The sequence below is a fragment of the Mesoplodon bidens genome, assembly GCF_964165515.1.
Source record: "Mesoplodon bidens genome assembly, chromosome: 5".
NCBI classification, from domain to species: domain Eukaryota; kingdom Metazoa; phylum Chordata; class Mammalia; order Artiodactyla; family Ziphiidae; genus Mesoplodon; species Mesoplodon bidens.
In genome coordinates this window covers 30127139-30152751 of record NC_138161.1, presented here as the reverse complement: position 1 = coordinate 30152751, position 25613 = coordinate 30127139, and the positions used below count along the sequence as shown (strand labels likewise).

At 35.2% G+C, this 25613-nt stretch overlaps 1 pseudogene across 1 annotated transcript; it reads left to right on the top strand.

The window, feature by feature from the left end:
- The first annotated feature begins 2800 nt into the window (after positions 1 to 2800).
- LOC308617599 (U6 snRNA-associated Sm-like protein LSm5) lies at positions 2801 to 3058 on the top strand (annotated as a pseudogene). Its single transcript has one exon. The product of its transcript is annotated as a U6 snRNA-associated Sm-like protein LSm5 (transcript).
- Positions 3059 to 25613: the final 22555 nt, after the last annotated feature.

The following is a 25613-nucleotide window of genomic DNA, read 5'->3' as shown; positions in this document are numbered from 1 at the left end:
TTCTTTTGCTTCTGGACTAAGAATGCTCTAATTTGAATTTTTCTAACTCTTGAACACTCCAAATATTGTCTAGAGTAAGGAATTTTTCTGAAAGACAAAAGAATGTTGTACTTAAATTTCATATCCATAGTTTCACTATAATTCAACAAATACATTACCTACAGATGAGGAGGTTTCTATATAACAGGAGGTTTCTCAATCAAGAAGAAAACAAATAAACAAGCCTATCACCCAGGAATAATTGGTAATATTATTAAGATTTTTGAGTTTCTGCAAGATTAGATAAGAAGAGAGGAATGGAAACAACATCCTTAGATTAGTTATATTTCAATATAAGAATCAAATGTGCATTCTGAAATTTTGGCAATCTGTCCATGATAATAACAGTAATATATTTCACCAAATTCCTAAAACCAATGGGGGGAAAAATCACTTTATCAATAAAGGTACAGAACAGTCAAGGTTTAGTTTCTTCCAGCCCAATCTTTGGAAAAGAGAACTCCCAAGAGACAGAAAAATATCTGGAAATAAGAAGACATTAAATTATATTCCTGGAGGTTTGATGAAGAAAGAAAGAAAGGGTAAAGAGAGCTATGAATATATGGTTGGATAGAATGGAAGGCTCTTTATCAGTTCTCAGCTCATCATGATAGCTTAAGGGTGAGGGGGTTGGATAGGAATCTGCTATTTCAAAGTGATGCAGGATATACATGTGTTTGTGGTAGGTAATAAGACCACTATCTGTGACAGTTCTGAGAAGCATACAGTTATCAGACTGGTTAGGAAGCTACACAGTCAGTGAGGTCCTTCTTTTCTGACAAAGCATTTCTCTACTAATTGATTCAGTCGGGGAGAGAGAGAGAGTGAGAGAGAGTTGCTGTCCTCCTGCAGCTTTGTAGCTAACATTCCAATTGGAGTAGGTGCATCTCTTTGCCCTTTTGGGTGGAGAAAGGAAAGAAAATTGCAAAGTGGATCCCATGGCAGGGTCTTTTCAGGACAGAGGATAACTGAAATCTTTTATGTGCTGAAAAATGCCACATGTTTTCAAAAACGGTTTTACCTGTTCTGAACATAATCATTCTGGGCAATGGCATATGACTGTAATGGATGGAAATAGAAAACTCACAGGTAGAAGAGATTCTAAGGCTAGCTGGCTGGCAGGGGATCAAGAGCTTCTTTCTCTATGAGTGTGGGATGATGCTGAGTATAATGGTTTCCTCAGGCTGCCCAAACAACGTGCCACATTTTGGATGACTTGATATAATAGAAATTTATACTCTCACAGTTCTGAAGGCTAGAAGTCCAAAATCAGGGTGTCAACGAAGCCATGCTCCCTCTGAGAGTCTGGGTAGAATCCTTTCTTGCCTCCCTGGTGGTGGCCATCAATGCTTGGTGATCTTTGCTTGCAGCTGCATCACTCCAGCCTCTGCCTCTGTTGTCACAGTGTTCTCCCTGTGCGTCTCTGTGTCTTCACATGGCTGTCTGCCCTCTGACTTTTCTCTCTCCTCTTTTTATAATGACATAATCATACTGGATTAAGGACCCTGCCTACTCCAGTGTCAGGTCATCTTAACTAGTATGTCTTCAATGACCCTGTTTCCAAATAAGGTCCCATTCTTAGATACTAGGGACTAAAATATCAATATATCATTTTGGAAGACACAGTTCAACACATAACACTAGGTAAACCAAACTTTCAGCAAAACGAACAGTCTCCTTGCTCAGGTCAGAGTTTGCTTGGCTAGAAGACTGTATCTTATTCAGAACTGCTAAAACAGAAATATAGACTGGGTGTCTTAAACAACAGAATTTATTTCTCACAATTCTGGAAGCTGAGAATTCCAAGATCAAGGACCTCAGGCTGTTCAATTGCTGATGGGGGCCCTCTTCCTGGTATGTCCTCACATGGTGGAGAGAGAAAGCAAGCAAGATCTCTTCCATATTTTCTTAAAAGGGTACAAATCCCACTGTGAAAGCTCCACACTCAAGACTCAAAGGCCGCACACCAAATACCATGACATTGGGGGTTAGGGTCTCAACATATGAATTGTGGGGAACACAAACATTCGGTTCACAAGGTTAAAAATGATACTATTCTTCAGCTAAGTTTGAAAAGCTATAAAACAATGTGAAGTTTTATTATTTGTCAAAGTGGGCAAGGTTTAAACAGTATTTTTATGACCAAGACTCTTTTCAAACTAGGAAAAAATGATCTGTTTGTACAAACATTAATATAACTTTGATTTCATTATTTCTTCAGTTTTCTTAAGCATGACATATTTTGTTAGTCCCATAATTACCTTTTCCCTCTATATTTTCAAAGTTTTTCTTTATCCTAATTCCACCCAGTTGAGAGATTTTAAAAGGGCTTCAGTCCCTCTCAAGTTTCCACAGTTCTTAAATAGATAATTGGTAAAATTTATTTTCCTATTTGACCTTTAATTATAAGACCTCAATATCATTTTTATTTCCATTTTATATTTAATCCATAAAATATTTTTCCACACACAATCATTAGACTGTTCAAGTTTCAAGTTAAAAAAATATGTTCAAAGCAACAACCAGATCTTGTAGCATGGTTAAGATCATGGACTCTGTAGCTGAAACACATGGGTTCAAATCCCTGCTCTACTATATACTTATTTTCTAATACTGGCCATGCTATTTAACTTTCTATGCCCTATTTTCTCATGAGGAAAAAGGGAATAATAGTCGTACCTACTTGATAGCGTTATCCTTAAGATTAAATGAGTTACTATACTTAAAATATTAAAAAGAATGCTTGGGAAGACCACTTCTGGCGTAGCCATGATGGCTAACGCTACCACCAACCCATCACAGCTTCTCCTTCTAGAGCTTGTGGACAAGTGTATAGGATAAAGGATTCACACTGTGATGAAGAGTGATATGGAGATTGTTGGCACACTTCTGGGATTTGATGACTTTTGAAATCACACCAGAAGGAAGAAGAATTATTAAATTAGATCAAATTTTGCTAAATGGAAATAATATAACAATGCTGGTTCCTGGAGAAGGACCTGAAGTATGAATGGATTTCCTTGACTTATGCTAGATTCTGTTTTGTCTTATAATGACAACAAAATAGAATTTTTTTTAACCTTTTAATGTTTGTAGTCTGTGAAGCCAAGTTTTCCGTTAAAGGGAAATGCTTTGAAGATGCATTGTAAATGCTTGTTTTTGTAAGTTAATCATGATTATGTTGGAAAAAGAAGAACAGTTTGTTTTTTTGAAGACAAAATAAAGGTGTTTTTGTTAAAAAAAAAAAGAATGCTTGGTAAGATGAGAGTACTGTGTAAGTACAGCTGACCCTTAAACAACAGGTGTTTGAACTGCATAGGTCCACTTATAGGTGGATTTTGTTCAACAGTAAATATTACAGTACTACACAATGGTTGAATTCGTGGATACAGTACCACGGGCAGATATGGAGGAACCACAGATATAAGTTATTTATCAACTATAAGTTATTTATCAATTTTTGACTGCATGTAGGGTCAGTGCCCCTAACCCCTGCATTACTCAAGGGTTAACTATATAAACTATTGATATTATTATTAAGGTATAAAGTGATGTTGAAATATGACAACGTACATACCTTCTCATCTGTCTAGTCTGGGACAGATGGAATGGGGACTTGGGAATGGATCCTGTTTCTGACACTTACTAGCCATGTAAACTTAGACTAGCTGTGGAAATTCTTTAATACTCAGTTTCATGCCCTGCAAATTGGGACTAGTCTATCTCACAAGGGTTGAGAAAATCTGGGTAAGGTGTTCAGAGAAGTATTTGGCATATGACAAACTTTCAGTCCTAACTCCTTTCCTCCTTTCTTTCTTCAACTTTAGCTTTGGGCCATGGGGAAAATGAACTGGAGAAATAGAAAGCTGGAGGACTGGAGACCAATCAAAAAGTTACTGCAACATCAATAGTAACATGGAAAGACAGCCAGCAGCAAGGAGAAAAGGAAAGCGTAGAAAGTAGGAGGCAACACATTCCTGGTAAATGATTACCTGTGGCGTTAAGGAGAAATGGAGGAATGAGTGATGATACAAAGGCTTTTGCAAAAGAAGTTCCTTAGGGTGATATCACTTTGTTATGCATATTTTGCCACACAAGTCACATATGGAATTACTAATAGTACCTGAAATATTGCATTTCACTACCCTTCTAAATCTTCATACCAATATTGCTATAATTTAATTTTTTATTTTTATTCCATTACTGCTCCCAATTTTGTTCCTACCAATCAGTCATGGTTTCTCTGCAACTTGAGAGAGGCATTCTAATATAACTATAAAAAAAAGCATTTTCATCTAGGAAGATATTATTTTAAAACTCATTTTTGAAGCACTTCGTCTGTATCATAGTTTATTATACTGTGGGCTCTATTATGCTTATGAGTTGGACTATATGTAGTATCAGAGTACCCTCTGGAAATAAGTTTATTATAGCTAGGTATTTAAAAATCAGTACCAGTATTAGTAATTTTGGAGAACATTTTCTTTATGTTAGTTATTACTTATGAAAGAAGGTACAAGGAAGTGCTTTGAAAAAATATACAAGTAGTAACAAATATTTCTATATTATCTAATATACCCGATCAATGAATAAATTACATTCTTATATATAACCTGATCAGACTTCTAATCCTAGTTTAAACACAAAGTAACACTTACAGAATGTAAATAAAAACAAAATTTTAACTTTGAAATTAGTTAAATTTTATCAGGAGAATTTGATTAAAAACTCATAGTAAGGGCTTCCCTGGTGGCGCAGTGGTTGAGAGTCTGCCTGCTGATGCAGGGGACGCGGGTTTGTGCCCCGGTCCGGGAAGATCCCATATCCTGCGGAGTGGCTGGGCCCGTGAGCCGTGGCCGCTGGGCCTGCGTGTCCGGAGCCTGAGCTCTGCGACGGGAAAGGCCACGACAGTGAGAGGCCCGCGTACCGCAAAAAAAAAAGAAAAAAAAAAAAAACAACAACTCATAGTAAAAAAAAAAAAAAAAAACTCATAGTAATTTGTATCCAGTGAATGATTTGTGTTTCAGTATACAAAAAAATCAACAATTCTATTTATAGCAGTACTTATTTTTTGAATAAAGTAAAATTATATACTATTATTGCTAATTCATTAGAGGTGAAGAATTGTTGGAGATCTGGGCTAGTTTAAGACTTTATCTCCCACTTTAAATAGAGGAAGTAACCATGGTATATATAATTTAAAATACAGAAGAATAAGAAAATTTTGACAAAACTTTTGAAATCTAAGGTTTAAATAAAACAAATAAAAAATAGTTGATAGGAATACAAGAATCATAGTGATGATATTAAAGGTAATCCAGTGGTGAGATTTGAATTCCAATTTTCCTACGAGATAAAATGATAATTTATACTAAATAAGAACTAAACCAGTTTTCCATTAAATAATTTCAGAACCTATAATGTAAAACAAGGTTAAAAGTCAATTAAATCTCAATATCAAGCTATCAGATTCTAAACTCATAAAAACTTAGTTTTAATTTGGTGATTAACATGACAGTTCTGAACAGAACCCAGTAGATGGCAGTAGGCTGTTATAAAGTCATCAAGAAGACTAAGAAATAAATTACACATTGCCAGTATTACATTTGTACACAGAGAATCTGATGAATAAATTATGCTATTCTTTCTAATATACACAGATACCACATCCCTAAGTGTGATATCTGCATATATTATAGTATGTAATATATCCTGGTTTTTTGGTAGTAAGCCATACATTCCTGATCTCTACAAACACATAATACTTTACTCATATTAGATGACAATTACTCTAAACTCAACCTCAGTAAAATCCAATCATAATCAACAAATTTAGGGATGGTTCAATGTGAGTAACATAAATATTAACTTTAAGAGCATCTAATTCATTCAGTTGGAAAAATAATTAAGGAGGTAACATTTTATAATGGACACCGTACATGACCTAGTATTTAAGGTAGCAGTTTTAGATGTGGTTTCTCCACTTACAACTGTGCAACTGTGAGCCAGTTACTGAGTATCTCTGTGTGTTAATTTCCTCATCTGTACAACTGTAATCACAAAATTTTCCTAACATAGCTCAAGTTATATATACATAAAATAAAACTGTGTACATAAAAGTAACTGTAAAACAGTACACAAATATAAGATTCTTTTCCTCAACGTGGAAGCCAAGGACAGGATGTTTTAAGAAGAGAATTTGTCCAAAGGCATCAAATGCTTTAGTGGAATTAAATAAAGTGAAGCCTGAGGAGAAAAGTCACTAGATTTTGATGCTTTAGAGCTGTTTTTGAGTGTAAGTACATATAATTTGACTTAAATAAAGAAATGTGTTTTCCCATTGTTCCTCTCAAATAATGTAGCGGTTATGAACACTGGTGCCGAAGTCAGACTACTTGGGTTCCTAACTTCCTTTCTAGCTGTGTGACGTTGGATAAATCACTTAAATCTCTGTGCCTCAGATTGTTCATCTCTATGCTGGGGGTAAAAACTGTGACTACCTCAACTTGAACAAATCCCTGTTAGCCCCCTCCTCTGTAAAATGAAGGTAATGGTAACATCTACTCATTCTATTGTGTGCTTCAAATGAGAGAATGTTTATGAAAGCTACACAGATATAATGTGGTAGCCTTTCCTTTGAGTGATATTTCAATTTGATTTTTGATTAGTTCTATTTCCTATTTTGTCTTATAGTGATGAATAAATGCCCAGGTATATTTACGTCCACATAGAGGGGCATCGAACTAGATGATTCCAAGATACCACACCCGAGAATAGCCTTCAAACAGCGTTAACAATTCACTTTATGACAGCAAACAAGGGCCGAACAATACAGGATACATAGCAAGTCCCTTGGAGTTTCAGGTATTATTTGAGGCCATGGGAGAAAGTAAGTTTACCTGGTTTTTATGAAGGTAAATAAGCCATAACTCAAAACCCTTCAGCAGCTCAATTAAACTAACTTTGAGTGGTGTGGTAACAGTGGGAAAGAGAGGAGTTTTTATCCAAGACTAAGCAAATATTCAAAAGCTATGCATGTAGTGGTAAGTTGAGGACATATATTCATATACATTTTCTTATTTTGAATTAATGCACAACCTATCTATATAATAGGTTCATATTATATAACATATATATGTTCTATATAACGTATAATATGCATGTTCTTATTTTTAATTAATGTTCCAATGTATACTTTCAAACAGATTAACATTATTTTGTTTTTAGGTTTGTGGAATTAATTTCATTGCAAGGAATAAATATGTTTGACTCTGAGTTATCCAGCCAGACCATGTAGCACAGTAAGGCAAAAATATCAATAAAACACATAGGACAGAATTTTGTGAGCAACCCTACACATTTGCCTCCTCCAACTTCAGACTGAAGAATCTTGTCCCTACCAGTTGAACCGGGTCCACTCAGTTCACTAATCCAGTCACAGGATACTATCTCAAGAAATAAACTTAAAATTTCCTGAAGATGGGAAAGAATAACTATTAAGCCTATAACCTGAAATAAAATTCTGTCTACTTTACTAGAACTTTCAGTTATACATAAATTTTTGCAGTAACTAATATTATTATACAGTAGGTCTGTGAAATCACCTTTCCCTCCCTCCTTATTGGAAGTAGGTGGTGAAAACCCTTACTAGTTATGGACAAAGAAATTCCCTGGTGACTCCTGTGTTCTTTCTGCAGATATCCTTCTTGGGAGTTAGCTGAATTCACAGAGATGAATTCTGGTCCGCTGTTACAGACAGTACCATTTCCCTCCAAATAGCAATGTGTGCGATTGTTCTGTCCTTCTAGGCAATGAGAAGGTTACTCTGACTCTGGAAGTCAGAATTCAGGAGTTCATTGTTGGTGCACAACTAAGCCTCACCCTCTTAGCCAGATATCAAGTGATCTATACCTACCCAGCCTCTTAATCTGTTCTCAACTGGTGTCTCAAGCAAAGACAAAATATCACTTATTAAGCTCCATCAAATTCCAACAATGAGAAAACATACGTATATTGTTTAAGGGTACATGAATATGCAGTAGAAGTATAAAGATGTGCCTGAAAATAATATATCCCAACCTCAGGCAACACTGAGACCTTAATTCTGCTCATAATGTTCCATTTCTTAAGCTGGATATCAGGCACACAAGTATTTGTTAAATTATTCTTGAAAATATGTCTGCAGTTTTCTTTATCTAAGCTGAGCACTCTCACTTTATTCTCTTTCCTCTGCTGTTGGCAGTTCTCTGTCAATCTGAGATGAAAGGAGGGTTTATATCCAACATGTTTTGGCAAAGAACAGAACAGCTTCTTTTTTGATGCACACACTGAAAAATGGATTTTCCACTGTTCAGCACCATGAAATTTTCCCCATTCAGAGAGGCATAAAGGCTGTTACTGTGCAACCTTTTAATAACTGATATTGAGAAATTATGATCTACCTTAAAAGCTCTAGATTTCTTGCTTCTCCCCTTAACCTAACAAACATATCAATATATCATACAGAATCAGTATCATCATTGTTTCAGTGAGTTTGGAAAGTGTTCTAGGGTGATGTATCAGTGCTTATTTGGTCCTTGAAAAAGATTAATCTCTTTAAATCATTCCCATAGCACAGATTCAAACAGCAGCCAAATGTAATAAGCTAATTATGGGTAAAGATTCAAGTGTCATTCCTTATTAAATCGATGCTCTAAAAACCCTTCATAAGTTTCCTAATCAGTAGACATGAACAATTAACATCTAATTAGTCATCCATCATCCTTGCTAAAAATGTTTTAGAAGGAAAATTAAAGAGATTTCTCTCATAAAACTTTCACTGCAAATGTGAGATACTGTCCTTTTCCACTTACATATTCGTCATTTACTATCTCATAGCCTGCTTGCTAAGATGATTATTTTAAATGAGAAATCTATTAATTGGTATAGTCCAAGAATATTCAAGAGTTCCATCATTTTATGACTCCAAATGACTTTACTGACAGTTAGTACAACTGACTTCACAGAGGAGAACGTCAAGACTAACGGAGATTTAACTTGTTGATAAAGCTACACTTGCATGTTGGAAAGGTGAGTATTTAAGAACAGATCCGAAGGCAATGTTCCACCTACCTATCTTTCTTTCTTTTATAGTTTAAATTAATATTTTAATGCCTTCAACCTACTTCATAAGATCACTGACTCCCTGTTATTATGTGAGTATAACTACTAAATGCTTGTTTCCATCTGGCTATAGCAAATCTGAAGAACTTAGGTGATACAAGTTAGGGAGCTTCAGTCAGGGTATCTGGGCTCAAATCTCAGTTTTTTTTGTTTGTTTTGTTTTTTTCTTTTTTCTTTTTGCGGTATGCGGGCCTCTCACTGTTGTGGCCTCTCCCGTTGCGGAGCACAGGCTCCGGATGCGCAGGCCCAGCGGCCATGGCTCACGGGCCCAGCCGCTCCGTGGCATATGGGATCCTCCCAGACCGGGGCACGAACCCGTGTCCCCTGCATCGGCAGGCGGACTCTCAACCACTGCGCCACCAGGGAGGCCCTCAAATCTCAGTTTTAATTTCTGTGACTTTCCTTATTCATTCATGAAATGAGGATAATAATGATGCTAATAATGACAATGAAGACAGTATCTACCCCCAAAGCTGGTTTCAAGATGAAATGAATTATTACTCTAAAATGCTTACATCAGTTTTTGGAAAATGTTAAGTTCTCATTAAATATTATCTCTTTAAAATATAGCATCTCTTGAACTTTGTCATATTTCTTCCAAATTCATTTTCTAGAAAACAATGAGTATATGATCTATAACATTGAGACCACTGTTCAGACAACATAGTTCCTGGACTTTGTATGCTTCCATCATGTCTGACTGCTTCCATCATGTCTGACTAACAGAGAAGATATATCACCAGGAGAAGTGGAACATGCAGTAAGTGAGAGAAGGAGAAAATGAGGGAAGTCTAATCATTACATCATTCCCAAACAGTAAACCTTTCTCATATTCATTTAGATTTATAGGTAGCTTGGTCCTAGCAGACAACTTTGGCATACACATGGTTTCAATAGCGGCAGCTTGACTAGGAGACATTATTAAAATGGAAAATTACAAAATGATTTAACCTAGCTATAGGGCCTACAATAGAGCCATAATGGATATCAAGAAACCTACTAATACCAACTGCCTAGAGTTGAAGGAGTGCACGGGGAAGGCAGCTTGGGTTTTGTTCATTTCTTTTTCACTGATTCTATGGCAGGCCCTACCCTGGTAGTAGTATATTTCTACTAAGCTTCCCAGTTTCCACTGTTCTAGGCATCCATGGGGTCTGTAGATAGAATGTAGATATGAAAAACTAATCAGTATATAAACATAATGATGCCAATGCCCTCCTCTTCTTTCTCCCCATTGTGCATTACGAACTCCCAGAATTCTCTTCTCCTCAGTAACAATCTCACATTTAAGAAGATTCATTGCGATCATAATCCACATAGAAAATTTACATATATTCAGCAATTGAGTTTTCTTCAGGTAATAAATTGACTTTGAAGAAGTAAATACACCTTGAAACACCTACACTTCATAATAGGTGTTGATAACTAGACAAGGAAAAATATATGGTTTATATCTTCTTGGAGCTACAGTCTAATGATAGATACAGATAAATAAACACACAGTTTTTTCAATGGGATGAGTGCTCTGGTAGGAAGTCTGTCTTCCTCTACTTCACAAAATCTATATACTATCCATTATTTCTACTTCTTCCTGCATCTGGAACCCTTCCTTCTTTTCTGGATCAATCTCTTGGGTTTTAAACATGTTCAAGTCTCTTCGTATTAAAACACATATTTTGGGCTTCCCTGGTGGCGCAGGGGTTAAGAATCTGCCTGCCAATGCAGGGGAAACAGGTTTGAGCCCTGGTCTGGAGAGATCCCACATGCCACAGAGCAACTAAGCCTGTGCGCTGCAACTACTGAGCCTGTGCTCTAGAGCCCGCGAGCCACAACTACTGAGCCCATGTGGTGCCAACTACTGAAGCCCATGCGCCAAGAGCCTGTGCTCCACAACAAGAGAAACCCCCGCATGTGGCAACTAGAAGAAAGCTCTCGCACAGCAACAAAGGCCCAATGCAGCCAAAAAAATATATATTTTTAAGTTTAAAAACAATTATTTTAAAACAGGTCTTTTCATCCCACTTCCCCTTTAAAACCAAATTTCTAAGATTTGTCTGCCCTCCTAATGTTGAAATCTTTACATTCTGTTCATTCATGACCCCACCTCATCCCTCTCCACCAACTACCTTCATAAAAATCCCTAGTCACTAAATCCAGTGAATACGTTTCAATTTATACCTTTCTTGACCTCGGAGCAATACTCAATGAAGAACAACATTTTGTCTCAAAATGTACTATTTTCTTTGCTTCTAGGTAAGTATGATTCTTCTCTTGCACTCTGATTGTTCTTTCACAATATCTTTTGCAGATAAGCATTCTCTACCAAGGCATTAAATACATATTTGATTTTTTTCAAAGTTAAGTATAGGCACTCTTGTTACTATAGCACCATTATCTACTAGAAGTATAATATTAGTCACAAATGGCACATGTATCATTTTAAATGTTTTAGTAGCTACAACAAAAATGTAAAAAGAAACATATGAGATAATTTTAATGACTCAATATATCCAAAATATTATCATCTCAGGATGCAATCAATATAAATAATTATCAATGAGATATTTTGCATAATTTGTTTCCTACTAAGTTTTAGACATCTGGAATAATTTCAGGTTCATGCTAACCATATTTCAAGTGCTAAATAGCCCCCATGAAGTTAGTGGTTCCTATATCAAATGGTACAGCTCTAGTCTGTAAAGAGCAACATGATATGTCATCCATCCCCATGGCTTAATTAAGTCCTCAAAACCAAGACTTCAAAATATCTATTTGTAGCCTAAGCCTCTTCTGAGTTCTGTATATTTTACTGTATATTTGACATCTCTCCTTTGGTGCCTCAGATGCTCCTCAAATTCAATGTGACTACCTACGTTCAAAAGCATGATCTCCCCCTCACAACTTAAACTTGCTCTAATTTCGCTTATCTCAATGATTGACACTAACTATATAGTTTTACAAGGTAAAAACCTAGTTATTTTGATAAATTCCTTGTATATCTATGATGATGATGATATTATTATTACATCTATATTCAATTTAATAGGAAGCCTTGCTAATTTTATCTCCTTTGAGAAGTAAACTCATCACATCTTTCTTCTACCCTTAATTTGTTAGTCCAAATTAACATTATCTTTAGGATAATGACTTTCTGGACAAGATGTGGTTCCCTGTTATATACTTCCTTGATTCTCTGTTCCTTTTTATGCAGCACTAATCACAATTTATAATTAAAATTTTTTTGCTTATCTTGTTATAATTTACTGACAAATTATTAAATTGTAAATTCAATGAGCAAGAACCATGCTTGTTTTGCTCATGACTATATCCCACAATTACATTGTAAAAGTACATTCTGGGATGTACTTATCAAGAAGCAATTTGGTCTTATTTTTCTAAACTTAGAAAAATAAGTGCATTTGTCTTTGATCCAAATCCCACTTTTAGGAAATTACACCCTAGAAATACTCGTTCTTATATAGCACAGTAATGACTTACATTGTGTCAGTGCATACTTTATGTCAGGATAACAATTTTACCTCTATTATTGTACTTAATCCCCCAACTGACTGTGTGAAATAGATAGTATTTATCCATAAACAAACAAAATATAAAGTCCAAAGAGGTAAAATAGCTGATTTAGTTCATACACTAACTAAAGTAGTGGAACCACTAATTGACTCAGGCAATTAAATTTCAGAAATCTAAGGTTTTTTTGACCACTAACCTACATTGCCTCATATAATATTATTACCTAAACACTTTCTAATGAAAATTTCCACAAGTAGGGAAATGACTAAATATTCTATGCTATATCCATGCTATGGAAGAAATATAGTGATGTCATAACAAAGGAAAACAAAATAGAAACATTAGATCTACAGAGAGATTTCAAAGACATATTGCTAAGTAAAAAAAAAAAAAAAGCAAATTGCACAAAAATTGAAGTGTGGCAGTAGAATTTTGGACCCCATAATCATTTTGCCCTGGTGTTACATCCCAGGAATACGTTTTCTTGCCAAGCAAAAGGGACTTTGCAGATGTAACTAATGCTACTAATCAGTTGACGTTAAAAGAAAGTGATTATACTGGATTAGCCAAGTGATTCAAATATAGTCACATAAACCCTTAAAAGCAGACCTTTCTCCTGAGTGAGAACAGAAGGGAAGTTAGAGATATTTGAAGCATGAGAAGAGCTTGAAATACCATTGCTGCTTTGAAGTCAGAGGGGGCCGTGTCAAAAGATCTGGGTGGCCTCCAGTAGCTGAGGACAGCCCTTGGCCAATAGCCAGCAAGGACACAAGGATCACAGATCTACAGCTGCAAGGAAATGGATTCTGCCAAAAACCTAAGTGAGCTTAGAAGCAGGTTCTTCCTCCAAGTTTCCATATAAGAACTAAGTCTGGACAACATCTTGATTCCAGCCTGTGAGACCCAAAAGATAATTTCAGAGCTAGGTTAAGTGTGAGCTAATAAACTTATATTATAAGGCATTACATTTGTGGTCATTTGTTTTGTAGCAAGAGAAAATTAATACAACATGCAAAATGATCCTATATTTTTCAATAAACAACACTAGCTGTGGGTGCATATAAAGGTTTATAAGTGTACAGAAATAGAACTGGAGAGGTAAAGACAATATTGAAGAAATATTGAACTCTAAAGAGTCTTGAGGCTGCAGGGAGCACATAAACAGTGGTTTTTGTGTTTTAACTCCACGTAGGCATTTATTGGTTGACTCCTTTATCAGCAATAACGTGTTCGTGTATTATTTACAAATAACAAAAGATAATGTTTTAAATTGTGGTGACTCCATTGAATTGGAAATCAATTATGATGTTTCACTTTCAAACTGTTATTCTAAAATCAGTCAAGAAGCACAATATCATCATCAGTACCTAGACACTGAATGATAAACAATTACAGAAGTCTGTTCCAGGAGATCTTCTCAATACTCCTTCTGGTGGTTAAAAAACACTCATGACCCCACGAGCCCTGTGCTGTTTGCAAACCTACACTAACAGGACACTTATGAAACAAAATAAGAACCATCACTTTTAATCCTCTCCCTCACTTACAAATGAAAACTACCCTGACAAAAACTGCTGAAAATTTGACCCATATATCAGTGAGAGAATCCAGGGCTACAGAAGCAAAGCAATTTCTGCACTTGGAATCAGCCAGCCCTAAAACCCCTTTCTTCTCTCCTCCCTCCCTCCCTCCCTTTTTTCCGAACTTTTCTTCCCCCCTCCCTCCCTTTCTCCCTCTTTTCCTTCCCTTCTGTTTTCGATAAGTCATTTTCCTAACCATTTAAGTAAATGCAAAAATATCCATCAAATTTTGTACAAGTAAAATATACCTTTTTGGTATGAGTGTGAAATTCACAGAATCCTATAAATGTGGAGCTTATGAAAGTTAGATTTTTTTATTGTTAGTCATTTTCTCCAGGCAGTCTAACATTTCAACTTCAACATCAAATATCCACTGCTTTGCCGTCAAAATCAGCTAACTGCAATTTGAGACATTTTCTATAATTTAGCTTATTCAGTTTTTAGAAACTCTCATGAGTAGGAAATGCATGACTCAGAAAAAAATGGACCTGAAGCAATTTAGTAATTACATTTTTTCAGCACAAAATGCAGATCTATGCTCTTCACTTAAAACATAATGGGTGTTTAGAAGTCAAGGAGTCCACAGAGACACCACAAGGACTAAATATATTATCCTTAAAAACTAATTCTGTCATTTATGATTCATAGCCAACTCCTTAAGTAAAGATACAGATTTTCAAATTATCCCATTGAGAGAGAGAGAAGAGGAGAAAAGAAAACACCAGACTCACATCTGTCTCTGCAGCCAGGGAGTTGCAGTAATAACCAACTTTCTCAGTGACTTGCTAAAAATGCTATTTTCATCTGTGTTTCCTAAAAGCACCTCTTTTGAAGAAAATCCACATATCATTTTATTTTACTGGATGCTGGAATGAAAAATAGATGCCCACTGTCAACCAGCTATATTGATTACAAGCGAAAATGTGATCATTCTGCATTGACTTGCCCCAAAGCACTGCGTTCCGTCCAAGCAGCAGAAGGAAATTAATGCTTTCATACAGTGCCTAAGAAAAATATGAGATGTTGTTCACTTTTCCCTCTAGAAAAAGAGGTGTATGCAACAGCTGAAAGGTAATAGCTTTCAGAACATGAACTTGAGACTTTTATTAAAATCATTATTTAATGCACAAAAAATAATGGACTCACTGCCATGGCATTTAAACCAACCATTTGTAGTCATTACCTCTTAGATCATAAGGTTTATTTGTTAAAAGCCAGTATTTCTCAAATTAAAATCTGCCCTTGTTTTATCTGGATTATATGTCTTAAATGATAACTTCCTATAGACATATCAATCAATCAGTGTAAAACCTATGAATTGGTCATGATAGGAATTGTTATTTGTTTATGTTTCACTTCACTTTTATTCTAACAAAAAGACTAATGACCTTCCTAGTCTTTGTAGGACACCTATGGTGAACCCAGCACAGATCTTTAAATATTTATGGATCTATATAAACTGGCTTGCATAATGATTTTATTTATTATCTCATCAGTGCTTAGCATAACATAGGCTTTAACTTAAAAATAATGCAAAGGAATTATACTATTACTTTAAAAAATTGCAAGTTCTAAATACCAAAAATCACATTCATAACATGTAAAAATTTAGAAACACAGAGATACTTTGCATTCTGGTGAATGTGTGTTCTTTGGAAATTTACTGGCTTATCAATATTCTCTATAGAAGCGTACATTCTATTTCTTAAAACAGAATTCAGGATTCAATTCAAAATTTTTGCAGCAGAAATTCAATTTCAAATCAGAAAAACAACTGTTGTAAAATTGGAGACTATATCTTTTTAACTCTGATATGTTTTACATTACAAATACTAAATGTGATATTAATCATACAACATGTGCATGATGACACCAAAACAGACACATGTATATCACAGTAGTGAACCACACTCTTGAATATAAAAAGGTGCTGAACTGAACCAGGACTTCACCCTGGCAAACAAATGGATAACTTTCAGGGTGTCAAAAAGTGCTATATTCTTCCGTGTACCAACAAATGCTGATTCTTATTGAACTATGGAGAGTTTTTTCATTGTTCTTTAGATTTCCCAGATGTACTAGTGGAGATAAAGACAAGCTTAAGTCACAGCTTCCAGATGCCTAAATCCAGTTCTTTCTCTTTTTAGCTATATGACTTTGGAAAAATTCACTAATTTATCAAGTGCTATAATCTATTTTGGAGAAAAAGTGGGGAAACAAAAGAGTGCCAGCCCTCACAGTTTCATGGACTTTGTATTCCCCATTACTTGTGTCCTGCATGTGATTCACTCTCTACCCTTTTCAGGTATTTTATAAAAGGCCACCCTCTTCATGAGATCCTCCCTGACACCCTATTAAATTTGTTTTGCTTTAATTTCGACTGCTACACCTCCACTCTTGGACATTTCCTCTCTTTCTTTCCTAATCAAAATACTTAACCTCATCAGCCATATCCACACCTTGCCTATCAAAATACTCACTAGAGTCCCCTTAGGTGTAAATAGTATTCAGACTACCACAAGACATTCTAGGAACCCATCTATACAGAAGGATATTGAAGAACCACAGCTGGCCAGCAGGGCAGCATCAAGAGCCCTTCTCCTAATGAGTCCCTGAAGCAGTCCCTGACCCGTCCTGCCTTCCAGCAGCCACTCAGTTACAACGAGATGAGGTGCAAGGCCTCCCCTAACTGATAGCCTCACACTCCAAAGAAGCCAGTATTTCTTTTAGTAACTCTAGAACCACAGCACATAGGGCTCCCACAAGGTACATTACAAGAGCCATCACACTTAGGAAAGCCCAAATTATGGCATCTCCATGATGTATTCATAGGTCCTTTACATTTCCTACCAGTACAGATGCAATTGCCCAACTTGGGGTCATCTGTAATTTTAAGTAATATTGTTGAATTACATAGCTGACAATCTATGCTTATCAGGTTTCCAGGGGAACACTAGAGTGTTAACCAAAGGTCAGATTCCCATGTAGCAGAGAAAGAGAGTTGTACTAGATGTCTTCCCACAACTATTTTTCTTAATGCCTTTCTCGATAGACTGTAAATATACCAAAGGCAGGGATATTGGCATGTTTGTTCATGCTGAATGCTAATTAACTAACTAGTCTCTATAATGATACCTGAGATAGAAGTTGAATTTTAATAAAAATGAATACCTCAGTTTTCTTTTCTATAAAATGAGTATAATAGCAATACCTACCTAGTGGTGTTACTGTAAGGATAAAATGAGACAATACTTGTAAAACACTGAACAGAGGGCCTAGCATATTGTGGATGCTCAATAAGTGCTAAATGTTATTATTTTTACTATTTTTGCCAGTAATCTATAGAAATTCAAATAGGTAAAAATCTAAAACAAATAAACCAAACCTAAAATAAGTAAATAAGCCCAAATACATTAGTTGCTATCATTGAGTCATGCTGAATATTCTCATATGTTATTAACCTTTTTGTTGGGGCTAATTTAAACAAGATAATATGATTTCCTTCTGGAATAATAACATAACTTCCTCATAAAATACATCCCTTTTGGATAGTTTTTTTTTAAAGATTAGCTTAACATCTTTTATTTTTAAAGTACTTTTTTGCTGGATATTCTTCTCACCCATGTTTTGTTCGTTGGCTAATTTAGGATCTCAAAGTTATTCATGAGTCATTCAGTCTTAAAATGTGAGGCAGGAGAATCTTCTTAAAACATAACTGATCATAAAGGTGGCCTAAGTAAGCCTGAGGTCTATAATGGAAGATGGTTCAGAATCACAGGGTTCTTTGAATCTTAGGACTCTCTATGAATGAATATTCCAGCTGTGTGCATTGCACGCATGGGAAGATAATTACTTGTAGAAACCAATCTATAAGGGTTCTTTTTAATTACTTGGATATAATTTTGTTATGATATATAGAATGAAGACATTCTTTAAAACCTTTTAAAATGTCAGTTATATATTATGATTTGCTATTTGTTCCATGTTCAATAACTTATTTTCTATAAAATCATTGGTGCCATCAAAATCTTCAAATTTACTGGCTTAGAATTTTCTTTTAAGAAAAAGAAAAAATGTTTATTATTGTCAACACCACAAATGGGGACTGGTACTAGTCCACTCCTGGACTGGTGTGTTTACAACATCCCAGGGTTGTTCAAATTTCCATCTTCCTTCCAACAGCAACCTCTGCCTTGGAAGGATCTGCTAACCAACGATATCTAGGAAGCAAATCTCCCTGGCTGGGCTAAGATGGGAATGATCTTTAGGCAGTAGGAAGACCTGTGTAGTTCATGAAGCTTTGGCTTTGCTGCATTGAGTCCCCTAAAGCAAGATGGAGATGGATAATGTGGTGGATCCCGGAATACCAAAAGACATGGAAGTCTTTTTTACTTTCTACATTTTTGTTTCTGCAGTTTCCATTCCTAATTTTGCTTCTTTTGTGTTTTTTTTCCTCATTAAATTTACCAGATGATTATCTTGTCTGTGTGTATATGTAAGTGTGTGTGTCAAACATACTATGTGTCATATATTGCTCATAGCATGTGTGTCGTACCGATGCATAGACTATGGTATAGATAGTATACATTATACTCTGGGTAGAGTTTTGTTTTTATTCCACACATTTTGATACTCAATGCCCTCATTATCTGAGATGACCTTATACAGCTAAGAATAGATTATTGCTTCCTGCATGTACAAATAACCATTGAGTTTTGATTTTTCATTATTTGGCTTATAATTTGGATCAAAATATTAGTGCTCAGCTCAGCATTGCTCACTTCTCTTATTTAGTGTTGCAGAGATGTACACAAAAATTTTGATTTTTTTCCTTTTGTAATTATTCTTTCGTTTTTGTTCAGTGATGACATGTTTTTATTATTGGAAATAAAAATTGTTTGTTTCTCCCTAGTAGTTTATTAATTTGTCCTGTTACACAATGAACCTTTTCAACTCAACTCAGAGTTTGCCTCAGCTCATTAAGATTTCTTCTATCATGTCTTTAACCATTGTTCTGATGTGTTCTGATGTCATGTGTTCTGATGTCAACCTAAGTAACAAAATAGTATATTTAGATCTGCTTTCTCTGTCTACTGTATTATCTTTTCCTTGTGCATATTTTGCATCTTTTTTTTTTTTTTTTTTTTTTGCGGTACACAGGCCTCTCACTGTTGTGGCCTCTCCCGTTGTGGAGCACAGGCTCCGGACACGCAGGCTCAGTGACCATGGCTCACGGGCCCAGATGCTCCACGGCAAGTGGGATCTTCCCGGACCAGGGCATGAACCCGTGTCCCCTGCATCGGCAGGCGGACTCTCAACCACTGTGCCACCAGGGAAGCCCACTCCTCTACTCTTAAGTGTGCCTTCTGCATCACTTCTTCCAACAGTTTAATTCCACTTCTTTCTGCTTTGGATGCTGGCATTAATTCTGTGATTATCATTTACACTGTATCATCCTTACTGCCACCTAACTCCTAGACAGCTCACTTTTTATATAGTCTATTGTCTTACCTCATCTATTCTGCTTAATGAACTCCAACTTAGCTGAATTTCTTTTTTTTATATTACAAAGCATCTTTCAGAAGGATCTCCTTCAATATCTCGAAGGCTATATTCTATATTTTAAGCATGTTGGTGGGTTGTACAGTTTCCCTTTTTCTCTATTTATTTACCCTAAAATGAGCAATGTTTTTGCAATCATCAGGTTTGATGACAGAAGGTAATGGAGTCTCCTTTCTGGAATTTTATAGGCTTAATTTCACTGTGGAGATGATGTGGTCATCTAGAGTAGTTGTTTCTCTTGCTAGATAGAAACTTGGGGCATCCTTTTCCCACAAGCCTTTTAAACCCAGTCCTTTTTCACTACTGACTCTACATCTTTCAAAACACAACTAAATTCCCAACATATTTCTAATTTAGCAGCATTGTACCGTTGGGGAGTTATCCTAGAGTAGTATTATGGAGGGTTGTTTGCGATTGAGGGTTATGAGTGTTTTGCTCCATCCATCTGGTTACTGAAATGCCCGTGCCTATAAGGTAGATACACAAAACTAAGAATATTGAAAGAATCGCCTTTAGATTTTTTGAGGGGTCCATTTGCTTGTTTATTTCTTTAGATACTGTGTGTGTGGTGGGGTACACTTTCCAGTGCATTTCTACAATTTTTGCTCAGGGCTTCACATGCTTGTGGTCATTGGAGATCTGGTGTGTATTTCACCGATGACTTAAATTTTTCACAAATCTGAGAGTGAAATCAGAGCCCTTAGATTTCTGATATCTTAATCAGAAAGCCCTACTGATATTTTTAACTATGTTGTTATAAATTCCTACACTCATGAATCTGAACAAGAGATTCTGTGAAAGAGACATTCATCATGAAAATTGATAGAACAAAAATAGTATAAAATGCCATAAACTTTTCTCCAAAGTTATCACTGAACTTCTACTATATTTTTCTTATCTACGTCACTTACACCTCTGATGTAAACATCTATACAAATTAAAATTCATATTATGGTCTTCCCCTCGTTAACTGAAATAGAGAAACCACCATGACATAAAGCCCCAACTGGACATTTTAGTATATTACCTGTTAGGAAAAATATCCACCTGAATTCTTAGGAAGAATAAGGTCAGAGGACCTTTATCTTTAAAAAAAATTATAAGAAACTATATGTATATAACTATATAATGATGATCTATGTCTTATGCATACTATTATATATATTACATACATATATAATGATGATATATATTATATTGCACATCATACATTATAAATGTTATTATTTTTCCAGAAGGCCTGTATGAGTGTTCAATAAATATATGCCTTATGCATGTCTGACAGAAAGGAAATCTTACAAATAACCGATGCCAAATCTCTTCTTGTGGGGCAAAGATAAGTTATTTTCAAATGCTATTTAACATCCACATCTTATGAAGAAGAAAGGGCACCCAGAACACAGAGCAGGTAAATATAAGATTGATCACATACAAGAAAAAATGAGGATGCAAGCTGATGACATCAGGAATTTTCAAGTATGAAATTGTGTGATGGACAGAATCTATATAATTTACATAAAGACAATAGAAACACAATGATGATTACACAAAGAGACAAATATAAAGACTTGAAAATGCAAATCAACTTCCTTTGTTCAAATCAAATTTACATCTCACAAGTATCCCAAAACAGACATAATCAACCATGTTTTACTCAAAAGAAAAGGGGGGATAAGATTTCTACATTGGGCTGTAATGCAAAATACCTTCATAAGTAGCATGCTAAATAAAAAATGATTTGAGAAAGATGTTTTTTATGAATGCAAAAATAAAAGTGTTCAGTGATTTCTATCAAGAAAATTCTTTAAATTGCTCTTTTGTCAAGGTTGCCTGACTCACTGAATATGTTTGCAATTTTTTACTAATTTTCAAAATGAACAAAGAACTCTTAATATCAGTTCTTTAGGAAACAGTTTCATAGATTAAATATGTCCTGATAACCATTCTTAAACAAAGGATGTATCACTAAGATAAAATTTTATAAAATAGGTAGCTAAAGAGCCTGAATCTACTAAAAGCAAGGAGAATTGTCCTAACAGAAACCAGTTCAAAGAATATTTCATATGGGTAGTGTACCTGGTAACATACCTGGGGATATCCAAAAAGACCCTAGTTGAGAGAAGATAAATGTATTGAGAGAGTACAAATCACAAATTCTAATTCTAATTCTTTAATTTAGGACATAGAAGCTATGGCACTAGCCATTACTTTTGATATAAAATATCAAATACCACAGCTAGTAAAGAAAAATAGGTTTATCAGACTCCATAATGTTGGATAGAAATTTAGAATCAGTGACACAAAGATAAAGGAGAAGTGGAATGTTTCTTATTCACCTCTATGGTCAAGCTAGCAGTAAAATTAAGAATTTGGGTGACTCAAAGTAAATTCTAACAATTTTAAAGTATACATATATTTTTTTAATTAATAAACTTTATTTTTTAGAGAATTTATAGGTTCACAGTAAAATTCATGGAAAGTACCGAATTTCCATATACTTTCTGTCCACACGCACACACACACACATAAAAATCCCCAATATGTAACATCACCCATAAGATTGGTACATTTGGTACAGCTGATGAACTTACACTGACACATCATTATCACCCAAAGTCCATAGTTTACACGAGGATTCACTCGGGGTGTTGTATATTCCATGGGTTTTGAAAATGTATAATAGCATATATTCACAATTGTAGTACACACAGAATAGTTTCATTGCCCTAAAAATCTTGTGTTTCACCTATTCAGCTCTTCCCACCCACAAGGGACAACCACTGATTATGTTACTGCTTCCATAGTTTTGCCTTTTCCAGAACTTATATTTGTAGCTGGAAATATATAGTATATACCCTTTTCCGATTGACTTCTTTCACTTAGTAATATGTATTTAAGGTTCCTCCATGTCTTTTCATGGCTTGATAGCTCATTTCTTTTTAGCACTGAATAATATTCTATTGTCTGTCTATTGTATTTTTTTATTTAAAATTCCACTTGTTCGTTGCTGATATATAGGAAGAGAATTGACTTTTATATGTTAACCTTGTATACTACAACTTTGTTATAATCACTTATCAGCTCCAGGAGGGTTTTTTATTGTTTGTTGCTATTGATTTGTTTCAGTTCTTCAACAGAGACAGTTATGTTATCTTCAACAAAGACAGGTTTACTTCTTCTTCCCCAATCTGTATACCGCTTATTTCCTTTTTGTGTCTTATTGTACAAGCTAGGACTTCTAGTACATTGTTGAAAAACAGTGGTGAGAGGCAACATCCTTGCTTTGTTCCTGATCTTAATGAGAAAGCTTTGAGTTTTTCAGCATTAAGTATGACGTTAGCTGAATGTTTTTTGTAGATATTCTTTATCAAGTTGAGATAATTCCCTCTATTCCTAGTTTACTAAGAGTTTTTATCATGAATATGTGTTGGATTTTGCCGAATGCTGTTTCTGTATCTACTGATATGATTATATGATTTTGCTTTTTCAGTCTGTTGATATGATAGATTATACTAATTGATTTTTGAATGTTGAGCCAACCTTGCAGACCTGTGATAAATCCCATTGTTCATGGTGTGTAATTCCTTTTACACATTGTTGGAATTGTTAAATTTTGCTCAGGATTTTTTTCATCCACATTTGTGAGATATATTGGTCTTTATTTTTCTTGCAATGTCTTTGTCTGGTTTTGGTATTAGAATAATACTGGCATCAGAGAATGAGTAAGGGAGTATTACCTATGCTTCTATCCTCTGAAAGAGATTGTAAATAATTGGTTCAAATTCTTCCTTAAATGTTTGGCAGAATTCGTCAGTGAACCCATCTAGGCCTGGCACTTTGCTTTAGAAGGTTATTAAATATTGATTCCATTGTGAATATATACACCATCTGACTAGGCCATAGATATTGGCCTAGTCAGATGGTGTATATATTCTTGCATGAACTTTGGCAGCAGCTTGTTTCTCTCAAGGAATTGTTACATTTCATGTACGTTATCAAATTTGTGGAGATAGAGTTGCTCATAGTATTTCTTTATTATCATTTTAATATCCATGGGATCGATTCTGATGTCCTCGCTTTCATGTCTGATATTAGTAATTCGTGTCCTCTCTCTTTTTTCTTGGGTAATCTGCCTGGAGGTTTTTATTTATCTTTTCAAAGAAACAGCTTTTGATTTTGTTGATTTTCTCTTTTGATTTCCTGTTTCCGATTCCACAGATTTCTGCTCTACTTTCTGTTATTTCTTTTCTTTTTCTTACTTTGGACTTAAATTGTATTTCTTCAAGTTTACTAAAAAGAAAACTTAGATTATTGATTTCAGGTCTTTCTTCATTTTACTATATGGATTAAATGCTATAAATTTCCCTCGAACCCCTGCTTTCACTGCATTCTACAATTTTGTTATGCTGTATTTTTATTTCATTTCAAAATATTTATTCATTTCTCTTGAGAGCTCTTCTTTGACCCATGTGGTATTTAGAAATGTCTATTTTAATCTCAATGTATTTTGGGATTTTCCAGTTCTCTGTTATTGGTTTCTAGTTTAATTCCATTATAATCTGAAAACAAACACTGTATGATTTCTAGCATTTTAAATTTGTTAATATATGTTTTATGGTCCAGAATGTGGTCAATCTTGGTGAATGTAACACATGAGCTTGAGAAGAATGTGTAATCTGCTGCTGTTGGATGGAATATAGATATATATAGTCTATAGATATCAATTATATTCAGTTAACTGATGGTGCTGTTGAGTTCATCTATGTTTTTAATGATTTTTGCCTGTTGTATACAACCATTTCTGACAGAGGGATCTTAAAGACTCCAAATATAACAGTGGATTCATGTATTTTTCCTTGCAGTCCTTTTACTTTTTGCCTTATGTGTTTTGGTACTTTTTTAGGCCTATACACATTAAGAATTTTTATGTCTTCTTGGAGAATTAACTCCTTTATGTAATGCCCCTCTTTATCCTGAATAACTTTCTTTGCTCTGAGGTTTACACTGTCTAAGATTAATATAACTACTTACACTTTCCTTTGATTAATGGTAGCATCTTATGTCTTTCTCCATCCGTTTACCATTAATCTATGAGTGTATTTACATTTAAAGTGTGTTTCTTGGAGATAACATATAGTTGGGTCTTGTGTTTTGATAAACTCTGCCTTTTAAGTTCTTTATTTTTATTTTTTTATTTTTTTGTGGTACGCAGACCTCTCACTGTTGTGGCCTCTCCTGTTGCGGAGCACAGGCTCCGGACGCGCAGGCTCAGCGGCCATGGCTCACGGGCCCAGCCGCTCCACTGCATGTGGGATCTTCCCGGGCCGGGGCACGAACCTGTGTCCCCTGCATTGGCAGGCGGACTCTCAACCACTGCGCCACCAGGGAAGCCCCCTAAGTTCTTTTCAAAGACATTCTCTGTCTTTTAATTGTTCTGTTTAGGTTACTGATGTTTAAGATAATTACTGATATAGTTGGATTAATACCTCCCATATTAGTTACTGTTTTCTATTTGTTGCCCTTATTCTTTGTTCCTAATTTTGTCTTACACACTTTCTCTGCCTTCTGTGGTTTTTTATCAAGCATTTATATGTTACCATTTTCTCTTCTTTGTTAGCATATCAATGATAACTTTTTGTACTTCGTGTGTTTGTATGGTTGCCCTAGAGTTTGTCATATATATACACAACTAATTCAAGTCCACTTTCAGATAACACTATACCACTTCATAGGTAGCAT